We start from the raw sequence: 7,500 nt of genomic DNA, 5'->3' as shown, positions 1-7,500 counted from the left end.
GACCCGAATTGTCACTCGGCCTGTGCCCTCAGTACCATTTGGTAAACTTCTTCCTTTTTGCTGTACTTATGATTTTATGGTTGTTTAAAAAAAACAACTTTTTATTACTTTTATTTCATTCCGAGTCTGTTTTTTTTAAATGTCTAGTCTTTTATTAAGTGCTTTGAAAATGGGACTAAAACGTCTGGAAACGTCATCAGCTTAATAAAGTACTTTGAGAGGAATGAAGAATTGTCCTTCCCCTTCACACCAAATTGCTGTACACACACACACACACACACACACACATATATATATATATATATATATATATATTATATATATATATATATATATATATATATATATATATATATATATATACATATATATATATATATATATATTATATATATATATATATATATATATATTATGCATATATGTATATATATACATATATACATATATATATATATATATATCATATATATATATACTATATATAGTTATATATATATATATATATATATATATATATAATATATATATATATATATATTATGACTGGTAAAAATGTTCTGTAACAACAGAATTCCATCTAATAAAGGAGCCCATAAAAACACCAAAATGTAGAGAGAAAAGTACTATATTTCAGAGACTGCTGTCTCTCTCTTTCAGGTATATGAATGGAGAAAAGTTTACAGAAAAGGTGGTATTTATACCAAGAGATTTCGTCCACCAAGTAAGCCAATTTAGGTCACCCCCGCTGATAATCTTCCTTTAAATCTTCTTAAGCGTTGGTTGAATGAACACTGCGTCGACGATGTCCGATGTCCAATTCCCTTTTGAGATGTTCATTACCTGCTTCTCTTTTATTAAGGCCGATTCCATCATTTGACTCTTGTACCGGCAGTTGCTGCTATAAATTACACGTGACATATTCCAGTTTATTCTATGGTTATATTCATTTATTATGGTTTGAAAATAGCCGAGTCGTTGTCCATACCTAACTGACCGTTTTGTGTTGTATTAATCTCTGGGGAAGTGATTTACCTGTAAAATCCGATGTAAGATTGGTCACAGTCCTGGCATGGATCTCATATACCCCAGAGTCTTTGGGCGATGTCTTTTGTTGGACGTTAATCAGGGATTTGGCTAAGGTATTTGGGTAGGTTAAATGCAAAATTGGGTTGGATTTCCCAAGGGTGTGAGTTACTCTCTTAATCGTCTCCAGGTGGTGAATTTTTATTTTATTGTTGGGTGTGTCTCTGGTCTTGTCTTTAGGGGGTCGGTAGAAATTACCGTTTGCTTTTTGAATTGCTTTCTCAATTATATGATCAGGATACTTTAAAGATGAAAGTTGCTTGCGAATTAGTTCAAATTCTTTTTCCAGGAAATCTGGGGAACAAATTCGTAAGGCTCTTAAGATAGGTTGCTAGCTAGACCTATCTTGATAGTATTGTCATGATAGCTAAAGTAGTGAATATATGAAAGTGAGAACGTTGGTTTTCTGTATATGGTAAATTTGTATTCTGTCGTGTCTCTGATTATTAAAACATCAAGAAAAGGAATTTTGTTGTCTGTTTCCCATTCATATATATATATATATATATATATATATATATCTAAATATATATATATTATATATATATATGTGTGTGTGTGTGTGTGTGTGTGTGTGTGTGTGTATTGGTAATATCCAAGATGCCTCCTAAATTCTTCACCTTTTTTTGGATTCACTTGCCACGCGAAACTAATACCCAAGAGCAAAAAGATTGTATTCTAGCATCAGGTACTAAGGCAATGGACACAGGGGGTTGGGGGACGTTATATATTACTTTCTCTTAGTATTTCATATCTAAGCTCACTCACAGGGGGCACGGAATGACTGGAAGCTTATAAAGATAGTCATAGTAAATTGCTTGATTAACTAGGGGATGGTTTAATATCACTACTAGCATCACAAGGGGAATTAATTACAGCACTGAACCAAATTAGGGAGTGAGAAGCTGAGTCAAAACTGGACGTCACCTTGGAAAGGATGGAACAAAAATACAGGACTACGGCAAAAACGATTACTGACTGCGCCCAAAATTACTCTCTACAGTACCTGGAAATCTGTGGTCTTGCTGTCTTCTCATTTGATGATCTATCTGTGCAATATTGAGGTAAAGCAACGCATGTGGGAATCCCCATCGGAAGCAGGTGAGCAAAGGGAGGATGGGTGGTATTTATGCATCTGGAGGTGAGAACCGTCTGAGCGCTAGGACGTGTCTGGAAGAAATTTCTGAAAGCGAATCCTGGTTGTCTCCTGGTTTTTATGCTCTCTGGCATCGAGATGCTCCACTCCTTTCAGGAGACCTGTGGAGATCAATCTGGGCAGCCGATAGGAGATGGTTTTAGAGAGAACGTAGGCTTTCAGTTCAGAAAGGCAACCCGAGAATATGAAATCCCTTTACAAAAGGGTATTATTTTCTTTAAATACTGAGCAATATGTATGTATCTCTCTCTCTCTCTCTCTCTCTCTCTCTCTCTCTCTCTCTTTCCATATATATATATATATATATATATATATATATATATATATATATATATATATATATATATATATATACATCGAGCTACAAGTCCTTCAATATCCAATTCGCTCTACCTCGGAATAAATATTTTCATACATGCTTATCCGAAGGGGAATTTTTTTACACGATAATAGATTTGCCTGGTCCCAGGCGCGAACCCAAGAAGCCATACAAATCCAGGACGTCAGTGGAAGCTTTTACCTCCTGGATTTGTATGGCTTCTTGGGTTCGCGCCTGGGACCAGGCAAATCTATTACGTGTAAAAAATTCCCCTTCGGTTAAGCATACATGAAAATATATTAATTCCGAGGTAGAACGAATTAGATATTACAGGACATTGTAGCTCGATGTATGTATATGAATCACGGTAATGTAAGAGAGAGAGAGAGAGAGAGAGAGAGAGAGAGAGAGAATACGTCAGTGTGAGTTTCTAAGGAAGCAACAATTCCCTTTATCCAGAAAACAGTATTATAACTACTATATGACAAAAGAAAAACTTCGGGTAACCTCAGGAAGAACTCTATTCTCTTCTCAGAAGAGTCGATCATACAAGGATTAGTAAATTTCCTTTCCTTAGCGAATGTTTTCTCAAGTCAAATAAAGTTTCTTTATGCTTGTCTTTGTGTTTCTGACTTTTGATGTTTTGTTGCAGGCAGTAGGTAAAACAAATACTATGGTAGGGCTCTTTATTTTTCCTTTTTTTTTTGGCATTCTTTACGAAGGTATAATGCAGTAAGGAAGGGGTTTGTCATTCGTCGTTCAATAATTATGACTAAAAATATCAGACATAATTCAAGATTATGGTAATGATGTCTATAATAGTCTTTATAAGTTATGTTTCAGTTTGTTCATAAAAAATGCAAACAATTTCTTTACATAAAAAAGTAATTTATACTAAAGTCCCATAGGTAAAATATAAAAGAAAAACGTTTAAATTAATATTGTTCACGCTCTTTGTATAAGGCTATATTTAATCTAGATGATATTGTTTCTATACTTTTGTTTCAGCTATTTGCCTCACTTTTTACTTTTTCTTTTTAACTTATTACGCTTAAGATTTTTTTTCACAAGTACGATTGTCGATAATATACCACTTCACATCACCATCATTAAGAAATAGATTTAGGATTAGATTTATATCACTACCATCACAAGACCCCACGCTCATGAACAGCATTGGATGTAGAAGTCAAAATATAAGGCAACATATAATCTCATAGTCTTTAAAAAGGAGTTCGTCAAACACTTTTCAGTACAAAACACATAACTATCTGATAAATGAAAGCAACGGTAATACAAACGTAAGTTTAACTGTAATGAATTAGCATATTTATTCCTTATTACTGAGCCACAAGGTGCCAATCATATATCTTGTAAGATGTTTTAGCCATCCGTATTTCAAAGAGTAACGTAAAATCATTCATAATTCAATACAGACTAACTATGAATCACCTCCCTTTCTCATCCACTTTCAATACACTAGGCTTGTCCATCCAGACACCAAAATCGAGGACCCACCTGGCCGAGAGAGGGATTAACCGTCCCCATATTGGATTGGGTAACATGTTAACCTCATTGCCGTCCTTTTACCACTTTGGTCGTTATATCGCAGAAGAACCGGCGTTCCCGCCACCTACCAGAACGGCCGTAGCCAATTTCCAGCCACCTGTGATAACCACATGTCTCGCAATGGGCTAACCCACCCTCACTCTTTCCTTTCCAAGACGACACCACGTGCCTATGTACATTTTATCAATGCCTTACTCTCTTCTTCCCATTGTCCCATTTAAGGGGGAACAGATCTAGCTTCGACTAAAGGTAAAATGAGGTTACAAGGTTTTAATTTTCTTTTTAATTCCTTGTGCGATATTTGCATTTCCCCTGCTGAATTACCAGCATCGTATTCATTCATGTCATAGTATGACATATTCCATTGTTCCCTGAGATTCTGTGAGATGTTCCATAATGCTTAACGTCCATTGTTTCTTCTATGCTTGAGACAATCCCATTGCGATTAACTTCCGCCAGAGTATTTTACTGGGAAGTAACATAACTATTTGAGTTATTATATCCTTACTCTAAGTGACCAGTAAAGTAACATTCCCCTTTCGTAACCACTCAGTAATACAACTGCAAAACCTCGCCCCCGGCCTTTAGTGATTTATAACGTAAGATTCATGGTACTGAGTCGGGTGCGCATTGCCTTGCCTGTGAGTGCCCCAATCCCCGACCACGTGTACCATGCTCTTGTTTATAGGACCGACATTCGTTACAAATGCGCGTTGTGTAAGTTGCTGTGGAAGTAGATTCTCGCCTTGTGTTGCTCCTGGACTTTCATCTCTAGTGTCTTAATAATACCACGTGCCCAGCTACATCCATTCACTGATTCACTATCATTAGATCTTATTTTTCACTTTGGTAATCTATTCCAGAAAACTGGAAAAGACGACTCTTCGACTGGGAAAGGCCTAGGGAGATCTTGATTTTCTCCCATACTGCCAAGTGAATGATGTCACTCCGAAATTCGTTCGCTTCAGATTGTATAAATCTGCTATGTATAATACTGAGTTCTACAAAGATGCACTTAGAACCTTGGTTAAGAACGAAATTGGATGTAAAATCCGCTCTATTAACCTGTTAACTGTTACTACAGAACGACTGAAGAATGTATTGTTTAACGATTTGTCCATGGTTGATCGCCTGCTTTATCAGAGATTGTTTTGTAAATTTATTAATAACTATATCTCTGAGGTATTTTTTAGACACCAGAAAAAACTGCTGAATCTCAATGTTGTCATTCCCGGTTTCCATTCCAGAAATAAAAAATATTTTTAACTTTTCCAGTTATGTTTTATCGAAGAGAGAAGAATTTTTACTGTCTTTTGGGTTAGACGTTTGCTTACCCTCATATAGACCTAACTATGCCAGGTTTTCCGTACCTTTTGAAACTGTGTTTCAAAGATTGATAAAATTTGAATTTAACCAGGATATCAGTAAGCTCCAACAGAAAATATCTATTTTGGCTCACGAACCGTACTTGAATTTAAGAACTAGTTGGACACCATTTTTTAGATAGTCAGGTCTGAAAATACTATTGAAGTTAAAGGAACAAGAAGATATAATTTTGTGTAAACCAGATAAGGGCAAGGGGGTAGTTATTATGAATAAGACTGATTACATACAAAAAATGGAAACTATTCTCTCCGACAATTGTTCCAAGTTTGTCTCTCCAAAGAGAGGATAAAATTAACAGATTTTTGAGGAAAATAAAAAATGATAATATCATAAATGAAACTACCTATCAACAGCTGTTTGTGACTGGCTCCTCTTTCAGCACTCTTTATGGTTTACCGAAAATTCACAAACCTGACCTACCTTTAACAACCAATCATGGCGCTTACAATAGTCCTCATCTTTTCCATCCTGGCAGGACTTTTATCGGAATTTTGTGAATGGTGAATTTTCTTTAAAAAATGGATATGAATTCAACAATTAATTTTCTAGACAGGATGGGGACTATTTGATGGCTAGTTTTGATGTGGAATCTCTTTTCACAAATGTTCCACTTAACGAAACCATTAGCATTATTTTAAACAAAATTTTTTCCAATGATGATACTATTTTTTATGGTTTTAATCGGGTTACTTTTAAACAATTACTTGATCTTGCTGTGTAAGATTCAATGCTCATTTTTAACAATCGGCTCTATTCGCAGGTCGATGGAGTCGCTCCATCTTTGCTAACTTTTTTATGTCAGACTTGGAGTCGAAATTTTTAAATGGTTGTAATTCTAATTTTAGTCCCTCCATTTACTGTAGATTCGTTGATGTTACCTTCGCTTTATTCCACCATCCATGGCATGGTTCTCATTTTTAGAATTTATAAATAACGCTCACCCGAATATTAAGTTTTACAGTAGAGGTTGAAAATGAAGGTACTCTGCCTTATTTAGATTTGAGAATCACTAGAAGTAACTCAGAATTTGCTACGTCAGTCTACAGAAAACGTACCTATAAAGGACTTACTAATAATATTTATAGTTCCTGTCAACATTCTTTTAAATTAAACACCATCCACACATTGGTAAATGGGGCCCTTAAGTATTCATCTTCTTGGAAAATTTTCATGATGAGATTTCATTTTTGCTGGTTTTTTTTTATAAGTCCAACTCTTTTCCACAAGACTTAGTTTTAATAAAAACTAAGTCAACCAGATACTTACCAGGTTTTTTCAGCCTTGATCTCCTAACTTGGTGTTCCAAAAAGATATATTATGCAACCGTTCCTCATATTTCTGATCTGAAATTCATATCCAATTTAAAACAAATCATTGAACAAGAAATTCCGTGTCTCAAGGTCAAATTAATATCAGACAATCCATGTACAAAAGGTTTCTTTTTTAATTTCAAAGATCACCTTCAGCCTACATGAGATCCAACGTCATATACAAATTCACATGCCCTGGATGTCCAGGTTCTTTGTGTTGGTCAACTCGAAGGTTGCTGAAGGTTCGATATTGCAGTCCTTTAGGTTTTAGTTTACGAACAGGAAACAGAATAAAACAATCTGAATTTTCCAATATCAGGAACCATGCTTTTAATTGTAAAATTGAGGTCCAGAAAGAACATTTTACAATAATAGATTATGTCAAACATCCTGATCACTTAACTACCCTCGAGTTATTATACATTAAGAAACTTGTTCCTTCGTTTAAATGGTAATACTTCTTCAGCCACTCTATACCTGGCATAATTAAACGTCGTCACCTGCATTGGACGACAGGACATTCCATCTTCTCTCCTCATGGACGGTAAGTGTTTGGGTGTTCTCTCTCTTTTTACAGTTTTTACTTTGTACTTTTTTTTCTTTTTTTCGCTAATTTTAAGACTATAATACATGTGAGTTCTGTTTGTGTTTTATGGTTTTATATGTTATTTACT

Source organism: Macrobrachium nipponense, chromosome 4, assembly GCF_015104395.2.
Source record: "Macrobrachium nipponense isolate FS-2020 chromosome 4, ASM1510439v2, whole genome shotgun sequence".
NCBI classification, from domain to species: Eukaryota; Metazoa; Arthropoda; class Malacostraca; order Decapoda; family Palaemonidae; genus Macrobrachium; species Macrobrachium nipponense.
Note: the sequence above shows the minus strand (reverse complement) of the source record.